Genomic DNA, 20,929 nt, shown 5'->3' with positions numbered 1-20,929 from the left:
AAGGCAGGGACAACAGAGACAAAGAAAAGATCCAGATAAAAATGGAGAAGGGAGGGGCGCCTGGGTGGCTCAGTGGGTTAAAGCCTCTGCCTTCGGCTCCGGTCATGATCCCAGAGTCCTGGGATCGAGCCCCACATCAGGCTCTCTGCTCCGCAAGGAGCCTGCTTCCTCCTCTCTCTCTCTGCCTGCCTCTCTGCCTACTTGTGATCTCTGTCTGTCAAATAAATAAATAAAATCTTTAAAAAAAAAAAAATGGAGAAGGGAAAAGGAAGTCATCATATTTTTTAATATTTTACAAAAACAACAGGAGAGGGAGCTCTGTGACATTAGCAAAGTTCTCCTGAACTATGACCCTCTTCTAAAGATTCAGGAAAACAAATTTCACATAAAAATGAGTAAAAAAAAAATATATCAAAGTCCCATCCCATACAGTTATTTTAAGGAGAATGAGACTGAAGAACAGAATAACATCCTACAGATAATGAATGGCAGACCTTGACAGGAGATCAAAATTATAACATACTATTTCAAAACAAGCTTAGAGATATTAAGAAAATAATTCAAGACAATAAAAAGAAATATAAATCACAACTACAAAACTCCAGAAAATATGAAAGAACTCAAAATAAAAGAAAAAGAATCATTTCAGAAATGAACACAAAATTAGAAGGACACAAGTGACTATAACAATCCATTAAGATAAATAAAAGGTGAAAAGGAAGAAATTTTTAAATATCAAAAAGAAATTGGGGGGGCGCCTGGGTGGCTCAGTGGGTTAAAGCCTCTGCCTTCGGCTCAGGTCATGATCTCAGGGTCCTGGGATCGAGCCTCGCATCGGGCTCTCTGATAGGCAGGGAGCCTGCTTCCCCCTCTCTCTCTGCCTGCCTCTCTGCCTACTTGTGATCTGTCTGTCAAATAAATAAATAAAATCTTAAAAAAAAAAAAGTAATGAAGTGACATCAGCAAAATGGCTGAGTAGGCCGCTCTAAGCTCCCACTCCCCCACCTCAAAAACATTGAAAAACAAGTAGAAACTGTCAGAACCAACTTTGTTAGAATTAGAACCTTGGAAAATAGTCTTACAGCAACCAATTGAACACTGAATCAGGAAAAACGCAATTTAAAAATAGTAGGACATCTTTGTGGCATTATTTACTCTTTTTCCATTCCCTTCCCCAGAACAAAAGAAGTCTTGAAGACATTAGCCTATATTCTTCGTGTGAGATCCTGGTACCTGGTTCCAGAGAGAGCAGAGTAGGCCTAAGTCACAAATTATCTTGTCTAACTGTCCTAACTTGTCTGGGGCTACCTAACAGACTGACCTTTACCTCTGTTCAGCCTAACTTGCAATTCACCCAAGCTGGAAAAGCAGAGCCTGGCTGAAAAAGTAGAATTTATTCCAAGTGATTCAACGTAAGAAAGTCAATCAATGTATCATACCACATTAACAAAAAGAAAAACAAAACCCCACACGATCATGTCAAGTGATGCAGAAAAGGCACATGAAAAAACCAACAGCCTTTTATGATAACAACAACAACAACAAAAAACACTCAGCCAGGATTAGAAAGGAGCTTCCAACATGATAAAGGAAACCCCACAGCTAACCTAATACTCAATGGTGAAAGAGTAAAAGCTTTCTTCCTAAGATCAGGGACATGAAAAGGAAGCCTGCTTTCACCACTGCTATGCAATGCTGCACTGGAAGTTCTAAGAAAAAGAAACAAAAGGCATCCAAATTGGAAAGGAGAAAGTAAAGTATATGTATTCATAGATGACATGACTCTATATATGGAAAAATCCCAAAGAACCCACAAGAAAGCTACTAGAATTAATAAATACAGCAAAGCTGCAGCTTAAAAGACAAACACACACAAACCAGTTATGTTTCTACACATCAGCAATGAACAATCCAGGAGGAAGTTAAGATAGCAATTCCATTTATAAGAATACCTAAATAAAACACGTAGGAGGGACACCTGGGTGGCTCAGTCAGTTAAGTGTCTGCCTTTGGCTCAGGTCATGATCTCAGGGTGCTGGGATCAAGTCCTGTATCAAACTCCTTGCTCTGTGGGGAGCCTGCATCTCCCTCTGCCTGCCACTCCCTACTTATGTTCTCTCTCTCTTTCTCTCTCTGACAAATAAATAAATAAAATCTTAAAAAAAATTTTTTTAAAGCACCTAGGAATAAATTTAACTAAAGAGGTAAAAGACTTACACATTGAGAACTACAAAATATTAAAGAAATACAAAGGCATCCCATGTTCATGGACTGAAAGACAATACTGTTAAGGTGTCAATATTCACAAGTGATCTACAGATTTAATGCAACCCCTATTAAAATTCTAATCAGCCTTGGGCGCCTGGGTGGCTCAGTTGTCAAAGGGCTGCCTTCAGCTCAGGTCATGATCCCAGGGTGGTGGGACTAAAGCCCACATCAGGCTCCCTGCTTGGTGGGAAGCCTGCTTCTCTCTCTCTCCCACTCCCCCTGCTTGTGTTCCCTCTCTCGCTGTGTCTCTCTCTGTCAAATAAATAAATAAAATCTTTTTAAAAAACCTCAAATCAGCTTTTTTGCAGAAATGGAAAAGTCAACCCTCAAATTCATATGGAATCACAAGGGACCCTGAATAGGCAAAACAACCTTGAAAGAACAAAGTTGGAGGATCCACATGTTCTGAATTCAAAACTTACTACAAAACTACCTGCAATCAAAGAAGTGTCGTACAGGCCAAAGTATAGACATATTTAAGTAAAAGTAAAATTAAGAGTCCAGAAATAAAACCGTACATCTACATCCAACTGAATTTCAACAAAGGTGCTAAAACCATCCAATGGAAAAAGTATAGTCTTTAAATGGACCTGAGACAACTGGACAACCACACATGCAAAAAAAAAAAAAAAAAAGTTACTTTATCCCATATACAAAAACTAACTCAAAATGGATCAAAGACTTAAATATAAGAGCTAAAACCATTAAATTCTCTTCATCCTTTATTTCTTCAAAAAAAATTTTTCACGTTCCATTCTCTCCCTCTCTTTGCCTTCTGGTATTTTCATAATGTGCATGTTGGTACACTTCATGATGTCCTTTAGGTACTGTTTATTTTTCTTCATCTTTTTCTTTCTGGTTCTCAAACAGGGTATTTCAATGGCTCTATCTTTAAGTTTTTTGATTCTTTCTTTTGCCTGCTCAAATATGCCACCAAACCTTCCACTGATTTTTATTTTAGCTCTTGTACTTTTTGTAATTTTTATCTATTGATATTCCCCACTTTTTACACATTGTTTCCCTAAATTCTTTTAGTTCTTTGTCCATGTCTTCCTTCAGCATTCTGAGCGTATTTAAAGTAGTTAAATTCTTTGTCTAGTAAGTCCATTGTCTGAGCTTCTTCAGAGATTTCTTTTTCTCTTATGAATGGGCCATAATTTCTATTTCTCCATATGTTTTGTAATTTTTGTTGAAAATTGGACATCTTGAATATTGTAATGTAGTAATTCTAGAAATAAGGTTCTCTCCTCTTTTTAGGGATTGCTATCAATTTGATGAAGGTTACAGCTATCTATTTAGTGACTTCCAAACTTTTTTTGTGGGGGTGGGGGGGGGAGGGCAAAGTCTGTATTCCTTGTTGTGTGTTGTCATGGTAGTCTCTGTTCTGTTATTTCTGTGGTCAGCCAGAGTCCTGACAGAGATTTCCTTAAATGCCAGAATTCAATCAGAAAAAAAAAAGGTATTTTGTCTCTAAATTCCCTTGGTAGATGCCAGAGAAACCACTTTAGCCGGTGGGGTTTGGAACAATGGCCAGTCTCTGTGCTGGCCCCTCAGTAATCAAAAGCAGCAGTCAAAACATATAACCACAATTTCTGAAGGACAAGGAAGTCACATCAGGAACCAGGGTCACCCTACCACCAGCTGCCTGCCACAAGGCTGGGGGATAGAAAATGGTAGTCAAACACCAAAATTGTGCAAAACACCAAAATGCTCAGAAATATACCAGCCTCTTTCTTCATTAAGTACTCCACTAGATGCTGCAAGTACTTGACTGGACTGAAAAATTCTAAAATAATTGCTTTGGACAGTTCATGCTAGCTTAATAGCTGTCTTGGTGAAAGAACCAATTTTTGGAGCTCCCTTCTCTGCCATTTTCCATGACATCATTCCCATTAGCTCTACTTCAATCTACAGATCTTTTCTAGGGCCAAGTCAAATAAATCCCTAATCTATAATAATAGCTACCATTTATTGACTATCTGCTATGTGCAGGTACTTCTGATCCTCACAACAATCCTACCAAGTAGATATTACCATTTCCATTTTATAGACTAAGAAACTGAGGCTCAGGTATATTAAGTAGCTTGCCATGGTCTCGCAGCTATTGCAGATTTGACATTCTTATTTCTTTAAAATCTTCATGCTGTCTTCCTTCTTTCCTACTTAAACACTCTCTGGTCTTTGAGTACAAACGTAGGAAATACCACTTTGTTTATGAAGTTTCCCTGAAGCAATTAGAATAATAAGAATTTATTATTATTTATTATTTCATAATTATTATAAATTTCAACTCCACCATTAAGGCAAATCATTTACTTGGCACCTGTCTTGGAGAGAATGCACACCCATAAAATCAAATTGGAACACCTCTACATTGAGAATAAGTTAGGAGAATATGAATTAAGTACCCAAATCCTGAGAGACTGCTGAAAAGAACAGTTAGGCACAGTTAGTTGCTAAGAAGGCACTTATAAGTAAGGGTGGTAATCTAAAAGAAAGGCAAGGAAAATGAGGAGGTGGAGGAGGAACAGGTATTGCCGTACATTTATATATAGTTAATGCCCAACCCCAGAGGGTAATAAAAACTAAACAACAGAAGAAGTGGGGAAATATAAGATAAAGTGAAGCTGTAAGAGAGAGCCTTCCACACTATACTAAAGAGTTGAGGTTTCTTAAGAGAAGCCACTACTAAAGGATTTGATGCAAATATTGTTTTAGGAAGATTATTCTAACAGCTCTGATAACCTAGCAGCTGTGTGTAGGATGATCTACAGTGGGAGTAACTAGAAATAGGGAGATCCATGGCATATATTTTTTGTCACCAATAATTTAGTTATTTCTTAGAATACATCATGTATGTTTTATATGAATTTGTTTGTTTCTGTATTTTATATATTTTTGTTTATATAACCTTTTTGGCTTCCTAATTTTCAGAGGCTGAAATTCTTAAGTTGTGCCACTGAAGGGGGAAATAAAAAGTTTTATTTATATGCTATAGGAAAACATACAGAAAAGAGGCAAATGTTCTCCAACAAAATGAAATCTCACATGTAAATCAGAATGAACTTGTCCACCCAAAGGTCTTAAAATGTTATGAATCTGCCAAGACTTTTTCCATCTTTAAGTGATATTCCAGACACACTCACTGTACAATAATTTCTTACAGAGACAGCTCACAAAAGAGAAAAAGGAGAAAGAAAAAAAATATTTCTATCTCTCTACACAGGAATAGAGATAAGACTATGAAGAATAAACATAGAGAAGGTAGGAAGGAAAAATTTTTTTAAAATTACATGAGAACATTATAAAACATACAAAACAAAGCTAGAATGACTACACCCTTAAATATGCAAATTGTGACAATCCTTCACTGAGAACTCAGGACAAAGCAAATTAGATTTCTGAAGCTCAGAGAGATACAAAATAAATATATCATCATATTAGTTCTGAGAGGTGAGGCTATTGAAAGCCTACACCAAATTCTAATCCAAAGGAGATTAACCTATTTCCCAAATCCTAAAACTGATAGGTTAACAAGGAAATCCTGATTATTTTCTCCTCTCATGGTTTGTTAATCCCATCAAGATGCATTCAACTTTGAGGCCCCTACTTAAGGTTACTGATATTAAGTTACTGATATTAAAGGTTACTGATATTAAAGAACAGATACTGACCCCAAACTCAATTTTTTAGACCCTAAGAAGCCTCCAATTACTTCAGAGAGTATCAAATTTTTTATTTCAATGTTTAAAATAAGTGGGTATTGGGGCATCTGGGTGGTGCCATTGGTTAAGCATTAACTCTTGCTTTCACCTCAGGTTATGGTCTCAGGGTCATGAGACTGAGCCCCACATTGGGCTCCACTGAGCACAGAGTCTGCTTGTCCCTCTCCCTCTGCCCTTCCCTCATGCCAGTTCTCTCTCTCGCTCTCTCTCTCTCTCAAATAAATAAATAAAAATCTTCAAAAATATATAAAAGTAGGTATTTATAAAAATTACCATGGGGGTGCCTGGGTGGCTCAGTTAGGTTAGCATCTGCCTTTAGTTCAGGTCCTGATCTCAGGGTCCTGGGATTAAGCCCCACATCCTCTGGCTCCCTGCTCAGTGGGGAGTCTGCTTTTCCCTTACCCTCTGCCCCTCCTCCAACTCCTGCTCACGCTCTCTTTCCTTCTCTCAAATAAATAAAAATCTTAAAAAAAAAAACGTGTATTTTAGCATAGTAGAGATACAACAATGGGATATTGTGATACTTTAAATATACAGTACTCTGACTATGCTTTTTAGGTCATTATTTTCCTCAAAAATGTTACTTTAAACCATCCTGAGATCAGCTGAAACAACAAAATAATTGCACTTCCACTCTATCTCTAATAGTTAAAAACCTCCCCACAGAATAACAGCCATAAACGTAAATCATTGTGATCACATTTGTGGGCAATAATGAACAAGGTCACTAGGTTTAAAAGATGGAGGCTTACATTATTTAATAATGCACACGATAGGCTCAGTCTAAGGGCAGCTGACATAATTTATATAGTCACTAAGAGTTTGGGGATAGAAAGAAACTAAAAAAAGGTTTCCATTAAAGACTGGCAAAACTGGCAAAATACAGGAATCTAGATCTTACTTAGAAATTAAAAAAAACTGCCCACATAAAACACTTTATTTGGCAAACAAATTCAATGGAAATGTTAAAAGATAAAATAGCACATCTACCCCCCAAAAGAACATTCATAGCTTTTTATTTAGATTTTTATTTTATTTATTTATTTGTCAGAGAGAGAGCGCACAAGCAGGGGGAGCAGCAAGCAGAGGGAGAAACAGGTTTCTTGCTGAACAAGGAACCAGATGCAGGACTCCATCCCAGGACCCTAGGATCATGACATGACCAGAAGGCTGATGCCTAACTGAGTGAGCCACCCAGGCATCCCCATTTATAGCTTTTTAAAATGCTTAATAAGGTAATGAGCATAACCACGATGGCTTTTTCCATCCTTTAGGCACAACCACTCAGACTGACATATAATTTTTTTAAAGATTTGATTTTTAAGTAATCTCTACACCCAACATGGGGTTCAAACTCAAAACCCCAAGATCAAAAGTCACATGCTCTTCCAACTGAGCAGGTGCCTCGGCATAGAATTATAATGTTTAGAACACCTTGGTCTTTAATCATGTCTTTTCATTTTTTTAAAAGATTTTATTTAAGACTGCAGAGAGGGAAAGAGGGAGTGTGCATGTGCGCGCACACACACACACACACACACACACACACACACACACACACCCCAGTGGGGGGGAGGGGCAGAAGGAGAGAGAGAAGCAGACTCCCCACAGAGCAGGAAGCCTGATGTGGGGCTCCATCCCAAGATGTGCCTGTGTGAGCAAAAGGCAGACGCGTAACTGGCTGAGCCACCCAGATGCCCCTTGTCTCTTTATTTTTAGTGATAATTAATTCTTCCAGTGATTTATCTCCTCAAGGTTTTGACAATTCACACATTCCCAGATGAATTTCTTGAAAATTATAGTAATTCTACTTTGAAAGAGAAAACAAAGTCACTAACTGAGGTTAGAAATAATAACAATGCAATTTATGGAACAATCATTTTGACTAAGATGGGAAATAATATTGGGACCGAAGAAAATAAACCCCTTACAGGGTTGAGTATAATCCAGAGGCTCTTGTTTGTCTGCTGACGCATGACTCAGATGTTCAAACTCCACCCAATATCCCTCATGACATCCATGCCTGAGAATGGGTAGGTAATGCCCCATTTAGGAGTTATTAATTCTTTTTTTATTTTGAACTGAAATTTAGCATCACATTCAAATTCTACCTCCATTTATGACTTAAACACAAGGCCTAAAATATTTTTCCCTAGGAAACTTTTAGGGCCAAAGCAAAGTTTACTTTGAAAAGGATCACTGAAGGGCGCCTGGGTGGCTCAGGGGTTAAGCCTCTGCCTTCAGCTCAGGTCATGATGTCAGGGACCTGGGATCCAGCCCGGCATTGGCATTGCATCGGGCTCTCTGCTCAGCAGGGAGCCTGCTTCCCCCCCTTTCTCTCTGCCTACTTGTGATATCTCTCTCTGTCAAATAAATAAATAAAAATCTTTAAAAAAAAAAAAAGAAAAAGAAAAGAAAAGGATCATTGATTTCTTCCACTACCATGAAAGGTAACATGTTTATATTCAGAATTCAGCTATATAGAAATTTCAACTACAGAGCAAGACCAAACAAAGAAGAGTTCACTGTTCAAGAGTATCAAAAGAATACCACATAATATAAAATAATCACAAGTTTTTGAGTGCTTACAATGTGCTTGGATAAACTACTTTCCACGCATTCTTCCACTTAATCTTTACAACAATCTTAAGACACGTGTTTTATTATTCTGATAGTACAGAATAAATAGAACTTCACAGTGATGCTAGAGTTTTTTCCTAAAATGCAAACCTGATCCCTGTTTACTAAAGGGCTGCTGACCCTCTACTGTCTTCAAAATCAAATCCAAGAGCTGTGATAAGTTTCAAAAAGACATCAATCACTCTAATCTGATCTTCCACTCTCCCTAAAAGTATTAACCATTCCAGGGGCACCTGGCTGGCTTAGTTGGTAGAGCATGTGACTTTGATCTACGAGTAGTGAGTTCAAGCCCCACATTGGATGTGGAGCCTACTTTAAAAAAAAAAGGTATTACCCATTCCAGCCTTGCTTAACCACTAGCAATTCCCCACCCAAGCCCCAAGCCTCCCCTGTGTTTGCTTATGCTGTTCTTGGACCTGAAGAGCCCTTGCTTCCACCCACTCACACTCTTCACTTGTTAAAAGCCTCCTTTTCTTTCTGATACCCAGTTTAAACACTTTAACAACTAAGATTTCTCTCCCAGATAACATTTCTCACTAAATAAACACCCAGAGACTCAAGGCTTTATTCTTTTTTTTTTTTTTTAAAGATTTTATTTATTTATTTGACAGAGAGAGATCACAAGTAGGCAGAGAGGCAGGCAGAGACAGTGAGAGGGAAGCAGGCTCCCCGCCGAGCAGAGAGCCTGATGCGGGACTCGATCCCAGGACCCTGAGATCATGACCTGAGCCGAAGGCAGCGGCTTAAACCACTGAGCCACCCAGGCGCCCTCAAGGCTTTATTCTAAGTTAAGCAGCTAACTCCCAAAACTTCAAGTCCAAATCACACTTGGAATAACACCATTATCAGTCTTTTCTAATCTATAGCATTCATTGCCTTTCAGAAAGTTCCCACAGGCAAAAGTCACAAATGGTTTTTTAAAATGTAGAACAAATACATTAAATAATTCATACTCAACATGGAGGCTAAAAAGTTTTGATTTTACACCGGACAGGCCAAACAGGATTACATCCAAATAACAACATGCTATATAAAAGAGAGCATACATTAAAGATTTGAATTCCACCTCTATCACCTAACTTACTGAGTGACCTTGAGTATTACTTAGTGTTACTTAACCTTTCTGAGCCACCGTTTAGTTATAAAAAGGTACTTATAAAAAATCCTTATTTATAAATTGAGGATAATATAAGTACCTAGCTCAGAGTGTTTGCTGTAAAGGTTAAATTATGCTAAGCATGTAAAGCACTAGGTACAGTACTTTTACACACTAAATGAATGGGAGGAAAAAAATATATATCTATAAAACGTTCTCAACCAGCCAGATCAGTTCTGATAATTATAGTTTAATATACAACATTAAATCATATTTAAGCTATAAAAAATAAATAAATGGCAACTATTACTATTTAATTCACAGAATATGCATAAATATGTAGTCATTTTGACTTTCTTTAGTCAAAGGAACTGATACAAGACTTTCCTTTATTGGTTAAAGTTCTTAAAAATAAAGTTCTTTGGGGTGCCTGGATGTCTCAGTGGGGTAAAGCCTCTGCCTTTGGCTCAGGTCATGATCTCAGGGTCCTGGGATCGAGCCCCGCGTAGGGCTCTCTGCTCGGCGGGGAGCCTGCTTCCCTTCCTCTCTCTCTGCCTGCTTGTGATTTCTGTCAAATAAATAAATAAAATCTTTAAAAAAAATAAATAAAATAAGGTTCTTTGCCAATTAACTAAATAGTAAACAGCTGATAGAGATATAAATAGATCAGTAACAGCTGAACTCTAACACATACAGGTGTTAAAAATAGAATGTCACTGCCCCATTACATGTGAATATTACCATAAATAACCACAACCTGTGCATGGATGGAAAGCAGCTAAACCTTTGTCTCACAGCACAAGGTAAAAACATTTTATGAAAAATGCAAAACATATATCATAATATGGGTCAGGGAATTTCCTAATCAAAGTTAAATCTAAAGGAAATTACTACTCTTGGTTATACGTAAATACATGTAGAAAATATTACATTCATTGGCAATCTACATATAGTTCAATTAACATTGTGAACCAACTTATGAATAAATCAATTCCATTTCTAAACAAGAGCCCTACTAACTCCTGGCCCTGAGTAACAGGGCTAGAAACACAGTCAAGTCATAGAGTAATGCAAACAGAAGGCTGTAATTCACTCATTTCAAAATTCAAAATGCTACCTGGATACTATTTAAACTACCAGGGCAGAGAGAGAGGTCTCCCCATTACACCTTTCTGTACTATTTTAATTTTCTGTTTAAAAAGAGAGATGGGAGGTGTCTCAGTCAGTTGAGGGTCTGACTCCTAATCTCAGGGTCATGGGATTGAGCCCCACATCCAGCTCTACGCTCAGTTGGGAGTCTGCTTGGGAGTCTCTCTCTTTCGCTCTGCCCCTCTCCCTGCCACCCCCACCCCACTGCTTCACATTCTCTCTCTCAAATAAAAATCTCTTAAAAAATAAAGTAAAGAGAGAGAGAGAGAAACATGTATAGGAAGGGGTAAATAAGCATGTAACTCCAAAACTCTCAAAGACTTAAAAATCTCAGGAAGATGGGGAATTAACAGAGTGGTCAATATCAGTTTGACAAAAATTAAAACTAGTGTTTTATTTGGCTCTGGCAAGAATGTGGAGAAACAGCAGTCTCACACACTGGGCATGAGAATATAAACTGCTACAACCTTTTTGGAAAATGATTTAGCAATACCTATGAAGATTTTTAAAGCTTATACTCAATTCTACATCCAGAAATCTATCCTATAGAAAAAAGGAAATATTCACACACACACTTACAATGGCAAATGCATAAGCATGTTCACTAAGCAAGGTTAATAGAAGTTAAAAACTGGAAACAGCTAAGGCCTAACCAAACTACATTATGCTGATCTGATGAAATATCAGACATCACAATCACAATAACACAATCATCAAAAAATGAGGTAGAGTTATTGTTACTGAATTTAAAATATATCATGATATAAACAGCAATCCCTTTTTAGAAAAATGATATATACTTTCACAAAAATAATGATATACACTATATAGATACATTCTAATGGTAATATACTATTAGAAAACAAAAATCTGAATGTATATAAAATGTTCACAGTGCTTATCTCCACAAAAAGAAATCCTAAATACTTAAACTTTAAAATTAAGAAAGATATAAAATTTTATTAAATTAGCCTAGCAAATTTTCAATTCCACATTATAGTCACTTAGTGGAAGAGAGTGAAAGGAAGATGAAAAGGAAAAAAAAACACTCAGGGATACACACTTAACTACACGAGACAAAAACATACAAAAACAGAATATGCCAGAAAGAAAACAATCAAGGGAGATCAAAGGGAACAAAGTCCAGTAAATTCAAAAGGGAATTCAGAAGGGTTAGTAAACTAGTCATCGTCTTGCACATGTGAAGAAGAGATGTCGGAGGTAAAATCACTGACTTCTGAACTGTACTTAAGAGTTTTTGCAGCTTACTTCCTTTTTGTTCTTTTAAAGGATTCAGTTCTGAATGGAATAGCTTTAGCAACCCACCAGAATTCTTTACCTGGGGTAATTCAAACTAAGAGACCTGGTAAAACCATGGTCTTCAGGATTCCTACCCTTAAAATAAAAGTGTTGCAAAACTGAAAAACATAACATTAACCTTTTATACAATACAGCACATACATTAAATGCAATTTGTAGAGCATAAGATTTCCTGTCAGATTGGGTATACAATATGAAAGGGGTCAAGCGCAATACCAAAGTTTTTAACCCAAGCAATTTATAAGGATGCAGTTGCCTCTATGAAAGCTAGAAAGGCTGAAGGTGAGAGGTTTTGTTTTTTGTTTCTTATTTTGTTTTTTAATGAGGTTGAGGGAGGGGTTAGGACTTCGACTTTGGACATATTAAATTTGAGGTATCTGTTAGACATCAGGTGGAAATGTCAAAAAAACAGTTGGATATGAGCTTACAGTTTGGGTAAGAAGTCTGGGCTTGAGATAAAAATTTGACTGTCATCAGCAAATACAAAGAATATAAAGTCAAGAGACAGGATGATATCACCAAGACAGCAAGAAGACAGACAAGAAGACCAACGATAGAGCTTTAGAATAATCCAAAATTTACAGGTAAGGGAGAAAAAGACCAAGCAAAAGAAATTTAAAAGTTGGCCAGTGAAATATGAGAAGAACCAAGGGAAAGTGGTGTGTCCCCAAGGCTATGGGAATGATGTTTTCCAAGAATGTCAGAGAAATCAACTACGTCAAATAATGCTAAAAAATCGAGTAAGATAAAACAAAAATGAAAACAAAAACTGACCACTAGAAGAGCAACTGGGAAGCCAGTGATGACCTTGACGATAACTATACGTAAGTAGCAGTGAATGAAAGCTTGGGTGGCTCCATAGGTTAAGTGTCTCCGTAGGTTAAGTGCCTGACTCTTGAGTTAAGTTCAGGTCATGACCTCAGCGTTGTGAGACTGAGCCACACTGAGCTCCATGCTGGGCGTGCAGCCTGCTTAAGATTCTCTCTCTTCCTCTGCCCCTCCCTCAACCTCTCTCTCCCTCCCTTAAAAAAAAAAGAAAAAAAGAAAAGAAAGCTGACCAGAATGATTCAAGAGAAAATGAATGAGAGGAATAAGAAACCACACATATAGACAAGTCTTTTAAGAAGTTTTGCTGTAGGGGGGCGCCTGGGTGGCTCAGTGGTTTAAGCCGCTGCCTTCGGCTCAGGTCATGATCCCAGATCGAGTCCCACGTCGGGCTCTCTGCTCTGAAGGGAGCCTGCTTCCCTCTCACTCTCTCTGCCTGCCTCTCTGCCTACTTGTGATCTCTCTCTGATAAATAAATAAAATCTTAAAAAAAAAAAAATTGGAAGGGGAGGCGAACCATAAGAGACTATGGACTCTGAAAAACAACCTGAGGGTTTTGAAGGGTCGGGGGTGGGAGGTTGGGGGAACAGGTGGTAGGTAATAGGGAAGGCATGTATTGCATGGAGCACTGGGTGTTGTGCAAAAATAATGAATACTGTTACGCTGAAAAAAATAAATTTAAATACTGAAAAAAAAATAAAATAAAATACACAGTCACCATAAAAAAAAAAAAAAAAGTTTTGCTGTAGGGGTGCCTGGGTAGCTCAGATGGTTAAGCTAAGCCTTTGGCTCAGGTCATGATCTCTGGGTCTTGTGATGGAGCCCCATATCATATTCTCTCCTTGGTGGGGAGTCTGCTTCTCCCTCTCCCTCAACCCTCTATTCATGCTCTCTCTCTCTCAAATGAGTAAAATCTTAAAAAAAAAAAAAAAAAAAAGGTGTGCTCTAAAGGGAAGGAAAGAAATGAACATGCACAGCCAAGAAAACCATCAACAAAAAAGGCAAACTACTGAATGAGAGAAAATATTTGCAAATCATTTATCTAATAAGGGGTAAATATCCAAAATATATAAAGAACTCATCTAACACAAGACAAAAAAAACCAATCTGATTAAAAAATGGGCAGAGGATCTCAACAGACATTTTTCCAAAGAAGACATACAGATGTCTAACAGGTACATGAGAAGATGTTCAACATCACTAATCATCAGGAAAATATAAATCAAAACCACAATGAGGTATTACCTGTTGAAATAGCTATTATCAAAAAGACAAGAAATAAAGTGTTGGGGAGGATGCAGAGAAAACAGATCCCTGTGAACCACTGGTGGGAATGTGAATTGGTACAGCCACTACAGAAAATGGTATGGAGGTTCCTCAAAAAAACTAAAAAATAGAACTACCATATGATCCAGGAATTCCACTTTTGAGTATTTACCTGAGGAAAATGAAAACATTAACTCAAAAGGATATATGTACCCCCCATGTTCACTGCAGCATTATTTACAATAGCCAAGATATGGAGACAACCTAAGTGTCCACTGATGGATGAATGGATTAAAAAAAAAGTCACACACACACACACACACACACACACCCACCCACCATGGAATATTATTCAGCCATTAAAAGAATGAAATTTTGCCAATGATGACAACATAGATTGATCTTTTTTTTTTAAAGATTTTATTTATTAAAAAAAAAAGATTTTATTTATTTTGACAGACAGAGATCACAAGTAGGCAGAGAGGCAGGCAGAGAGAGAGAGAAGAGAAGCAGGCTCCCTGCTGAGCAGAGAGCCTGACGTGGGGCTCAATCCCAGGACCCTGGGATCATGACCTGAGCCGAAGACAGAGGCTTTAACCCACTGAGCCACCCAGGCGCCCCAACATAGATTGATCTAGAGGGTATTATGCTAAGTGAAATAAATTGGAGAAAGACAAATACCACATGATCTCACTTACATGTGGGATCTAAAAACAAAAAACAAGCTCAAAGATAGAATAGACTGGTGGTTGCTAGAGGCAGGGATTGGGGGTCAGGAGAAATGGGTGAAGGGTGACAAAACATACAAAATTCTGGTTATGAAATAAATATGTCACGGGATGTAATATACAGCATAATGACTATGATTGTTAATACTATATTGCATATGAGAATGTTGCTAGAAGAGTAGGTCTTCAGAGTTCTCATCAAAAGGGGGGCGTCTGGGTGGCTCAGTGGGTTAAAGCCTCTGCCTTCGGCTCAGGTCATGATCTCAGGGTCCTGGGATCGAGCCCCACATCGGGCTCTCTGCACCGCGGGGAGCCTGCTTCCTCCTCTCTCTCTGCCTGCCTCTCTGCCTAGTTGTGATTTCTCTCTGTCAAATAAATAAAATAAAAAAAAAAAAAAGAGTTCTCATCAAAAGAAAAAAATTCTGTAACTATGTATGATGATGGATGTTAACTAGTCTTATTGCGGTGATCACTTCCCAACATATATAAATACTGACTCATCATGTCACATACCTGAAACTAATATAATGTTGTATGTCAATTATACCTCAATTAAAAAAATTTACCAAAAAAAATGAGCAATAGGTAGAAGGGAAAGTGAAGAAATTTTTTCTTTAAATAAGAGAAAAACCGCAGTTTCATATACTAACAAGAATAATCCAGTAGACAGGAAGGGCAACCTGAGGATTCAGAAGTGGCTTTCTAAAGGAGCTGTCCATCCTGAATCATGAAGACGGAGTGAGTCAAGATGAGCATAGAAGGGACTGAAACACAGTAAGCAAAGAGAAGTAAGAAACATGGGGTGAGAGTGGGTGATGCTGTGGAGGGAGCCTGGCATGTGAAGCACAGGACTGAGGCTGGAGAGGTAAGCAGTCACCAAGCCTTTTAAGACATATATAGCAGAACAAACTTTATTGTAGAATGATAGGCGACTTGTCACAATAGGGCTTAAAAAGGAAAGTACTGGGGCGCCTGGGTGGCTCAGTGGGTTAAAGTCTCTGCCTCCGGCTCAGGTCATGATTCCAGGGTCCTGGGATGGAGCCCCGCATTGGGCTCTGCTCAGCAGGGAGCCTGCTTCCTCCTCTCTCTCTGCCTGCTTCTCTGCCTACTTGTGATCTCTGTCAAGTGAATAAGTAAAATCTTTAAAAAAAAAAAAAAAAAGTACTGAGATCAAACTGACATTGCACATGGGAAGAGGATGGCGTGAGGGGTACAAGACTGGAGGAAGGAAGCCCAGTTATGAGGCTACCAAAATAAAGAAATAACAAGGTTCTAAACAAAGGCAGCATTAGTAGTATAAGGGGTTTAGTGATAGATCCTATGGGCTCAGTGTTGAAGACAGCAGTTTCTAGTGTGGGTTACTGGGCAGATGATAATACCATTATCTATATTTGGAAATATTTGAGGGGGGTAAGTGAATGATTCATTTCAGTTTGGGGTCTACTGCTTTTGGAGTCTCTGTAAGACATCCAAGTGAGTAAATGTAAGCAGGTAGAAGAGAGAAAACTCGGACCTTCGGGCTCAAGATATTTCATCAGCATTTGAGTGGTTATGAAAATTACAGTGATGTATGAGATGATCCAAAAGTAACAATTACAGGGAAAAGAATGACTGAACTTTTAGGGACACAAGAGTTTACGGAGAAATTAGTGAAGATAATGCTTGAAGGAATATCAGATAGGTCAGTCAGAAAAGTACAAGAAAAATCAGGGAAAGAAACATCCAAGAAGCCAGGGAAATATACCTCTCCCATTTTAATAAGAGATGCTGTAAGCGACCTAAATAAGCTGGCAGAAATCAGAGATCAAGAAGTCAAATCACATAACAGTCTGAACTTTTCGATCCTGTTGCATTAATTTTTCAAAAATTAATAGAACCTACAGGGCCCTCTCTTTCTGAGATCCTTAAGTAATCAAGCCAATTTGAATGGAAATGCCTAAAGAGATTAAACACAGCTACACCACTACCTACAGGAAAAGACTATTTCCAGTTGTAGTGGAAGAGTATTTATGAAAAAAAAAAAAGTATTTATGGTTGTTCTATATACAGAAAATTGGTATTATATTTCTTAATAAACCAAAATCACTGTCAAGTATAATAAAACAATTAAGAATTTTTGTTTTGCTTTTTATCATTCCTAACTTCTTGACTGTTACATATTTTACTTATGACTTCACATAAATTCAGCTAACAATATAAAAATCTTATAACCTTATATAACATGGAAAAGTATTTATAAGCACAGATGATGGGAAACCTATAATGTCAGTAATTAGGGAAAAATATTCTCAATGCAATAAAAACATCAGAAATGGAAAGAATTTTTGATGTTGGAAGAAAAAAATAAAAGACACAGGGGGGAAATAAATAGAGCAAGGAGCAATTTGCATTTCTTGATTTTATCACCTTTAGGCAGACAATTTGTCAAACTAAAAAATCACTTATTGTTGGATAACTGTACTATAGTGTACTAACTGGGAATGACACAAGTGTTTGGTCCCACCCATACAGAAGAACTCCACAGGAACTAAAAAAAAAAAAAAAAAAAAAAAAAAATCAACAGAAGTACATTTGCATATGAGCGCCTAAAGCAAAATCGGTAAACTGCAGAGAGAACGTGACAGATTTACTACATTTACTACTAACGGGAAAGATTATAGCATTTTTCTCTTGGAGTGGGGTGGAGAACTCCCAAGGTGTGAGTCATTGGATTAAAGAACAACTGGATCCAGGATTTAGCCAAAGCTGTAAAAGCAGGATTCAGATACAGCAGAGCAAACATGCGCTCTCTGGGCCAGAAAGAAAAAAAGCTGCATTGGGTTAGTGCCTCCAGAGTTGGAATGAGTCACAGACACCGAGTGGAGAAGAAAGCACAACCAGACTCAACTTCAGCACATGGGGAAAATCCGCAGCTGTTTTCTTATCTTTTGATTTATTCCTTCTCTTAGTAATTTACTATTGAAAACTTTTAATTACATTCAAGGAAGCTAAAATGAAAATTACCTCAGAATCTTAATACTCCAAAGATATAGACAGGTGCCATGGTGCTTTGCATGTGAACTAGATCAACATACGAAGCAACATCACTACCATACCCTTTCTAGCACTATCAATTTTGCTAACTTAATATAACCTATTTGTAAAATATTTATTTCTGTGATCACTAGCAAGGATGAATGTTTATTTGCTAAGTATATTTATCTTGAATGAAAGAACTACTTGTTTTGTTGGTCTGTTTATCTACAATAGTCTTGATGGCCTTCTTTTATGTTAAAAAGGGCATTTTATGTGGGACACAGTCTCATTCTTCTCTCATAATGAATGTGAATGATGCTCCATTTCCATTTCTCTCATTTTTCATGGAACCAAAGTTTTCAATGTTTATTTAGATGTCCATTGATTTTATTTGCCTTCACTTGGCTTTAGGTTCTGGTAGTTGCTCATCTACCAAAAAATCCTGAAGTGGTTTCCATTATTACATAGTCATACTACAGGTCTTAAACTTTTCACTTACCTATGCCAATCATTCCACTTTAATTCTTTAATATCATATAACTGTGTTTCTTCTCAAATCTAGTGCTACTATTAAAAAAATTTCTATGGCAAAGTAATGATGTGAAATTTAATGGGTCTCTACCCAAGAAAAATGAAAGACACAGAGAAACCTATACAAATGTTCCTAATAGCACTGTTTATAATAACCAAAAGTTGGAAACAAACAAAAAAATGCCTATCAATTACTGAATATATAAGATGTATCAGCAATAAAAATAAAATGAACTACTAATATATTCTACAACATAGATGTAGCTCAAAAACACAATGCTAAGTGAAAGAAGCCATTCACAAAGTATTGCATATGATTTTGTTTATTTGGTATTTCTAGAGTATGCAAATTTACAGAGATAGAAAGCATATCAGTGGTTGCCTAAAGCTCGGTATAGGACCAAAGACTGAATGCAAATAGGCCAAAGAGAAATTTTTAGATGATGGAAATGTCTCACAGTTGATTATGGTGATGGCTTCAAAACTATAGATTTACTAAAAATCTTTAACTTAAGGTAGACTTAACTTACATTTACAATGGCAGAATTTTATGGAGTGTAAACCATACTTTAATTAGGCTGTTTTTGAAAAGCCGATGAACAAAGGAAGGATAAGAAGAATAAATACACATATACACATATTAAGTAACCTTGAAATATAAAAATTTAAGGGATTCAATTTGCTACTGAAAAATAATAAATATTCGGTGCCTCCAAGAGTGACATAAGAGAAACATTTCCACAAGTTGACCATGGGAGTATTAATTGGCACAACCTGTCCACCTGTCTGGAAGGCAGTTTGGGAAAGTATATCAAAGGAGCTCTTAAAATGTGCCTTTCTTTCTTTTTTTTTTTTTAAGATTTCATTTATTTATTTGAGAGAAAGAGAGGAAGAGAGAGAGCAAGCACATGAGCAGGGGGAGCGGCAGAGGGAGAGAGAGAAGCGACATGGGGCTCAATCCCTGGGCCCCAGAATCATGACCCAAGCCGAAGGCAGATGCTTAGTCAACTAGCCACCAAGGAGCCCCTTAAAATCTGCCTTTTGATTTACTTCTAAAAATTCATTCTAAAGAAGAAAGATGAATAAAGATCTAAGTGTAAAAGATACTCAGCAAAGCAAAAATTATAATACTTTCAAAAAATGGAAACTATGTAGTTACATAGTTATTCACCAGTGGAAGAATGGTTAAGAAAATTACAGTCCATTCGCGAATATTATATACCCTTAAAAAAATGTTTGTGGGCCTATGGCCCAGAATAGAGAAGGACATCATCACCAACAGCTACCACCACAGCCTGCACTCAAGAGGAAGATACCCACCATTTCCTGCCAGTCACAGCTAGCAGAGTGCTTACTAGCAGCATATCCTGTTACTTTGAAAATGATGCTACATTTGAAATCAAGAAATGTGACCTTCACGGGTTAAAAGAGGTCTTCCTATCACAACAGTGTTCTGCAGGGAAGAGGGAGTCAGATAATATAGGATGATACAGACTATCCACCAAGAGCATTAACAGAACATTATTCCTGGTTTTTGTCACTTGTGAAATGTCAGGAAGGTTGTGGGGAACTTGAGATTGGATAAATATCATGGACCATCTCATCTCACTTTTACTGGGCTCACTGCTTCAACTTTACTTGTGGACATTCTGTCCCAGAAATCTGTAGAGTTTATAGGACAAAGAGAAGATTGTACTGAAGGAAAAAAAGGATCGATGCACATGTACACTAAGAACTGCTCTTGGGGCAATGGCATCATCAGAGATCTGGTTCCCTGGGTGCTGGTATTGGTCTAGCCTATAAACACAATGGAAAAGAGGAGTTCTGCTTGACTTTATATTTAAAAATTACGATATGGCAGTTTTGTGGAAATCACTGTTTATTTTCATCCGTAAGAATAACTGCTATGGAATGAGAGCATCTGCTGAGAGAGCAGCAGCCAGCACTGATTACTACAAGAGAGACAATTTTATTCTCGGGCTAAGAGCAGATGGAATGTATGTTCTATGTGTCCAGGAAGCAACAAAGATTGCAGCTGCCTATTATAGATCTGTAAAGGGGGCCATGCTGACAGAGCTGCAGACTCACCAATATCAAAGGACACAGTATGAGTGATCCTGGAGTCAGTTATCATATACAAGAAGAAATTCAAGAAGAGTGACCTCATTATTCTTCTCAAAGATAGAAGAGTAGACACCAATACTGTCAGTGTAGAAGAATGAAAGGAAACTGATGTTGAGGTGGGTAAAGAAATTGAAAATACAGTCTAGTTGGCAAAAGTTGATTATGAACAAACTTTAAAAGAATCAAGACACCATACTTACAGCAACAAACTACCTTTTAAATATTTATTAATTTATTTTTTA

At 37.5% G+C, this 20,929-nt stretch overlaps 1 protein-coding gene and 1 pseudogene across 33 annotated transcripts in view; one reads left to right on the top strand and one right to left on the bottom strand.

Moving 5' to 3' along the window:
* LOC123932319 (sarcolemma associated protein) overlaps nucleotides 1-20,929 on the bottom strand; it is a 149,790-nt gene that overhangs the window by 92,917 nt on the left and 35,944 nt on the right. The window lies entirely within an intron of this gene.
* LOC123932745 lies at nucleotides 16,625-20,833 on the top strand (annotated as a pseudogene).

Source organism: Meles meles, chromosome 20 (genome assembly GCF_922984935.1).
Source record: "Meles meles chromosome 20, mMelMel3.1 paternal haplotype, whole genome shotgun sequence".
In the NCBI taxonomy this organism is placed as follows: Eukaryota; Metazoa; Chordata; class Mammalia; order Carnivora; family Mustelidae; genus Meles; species Meles meles.
The sequence above is the reverse complement of the archived record's forward strand: the minus strand, read 5'-3'. Positions and strand labels throughout refer to the sequence as shown.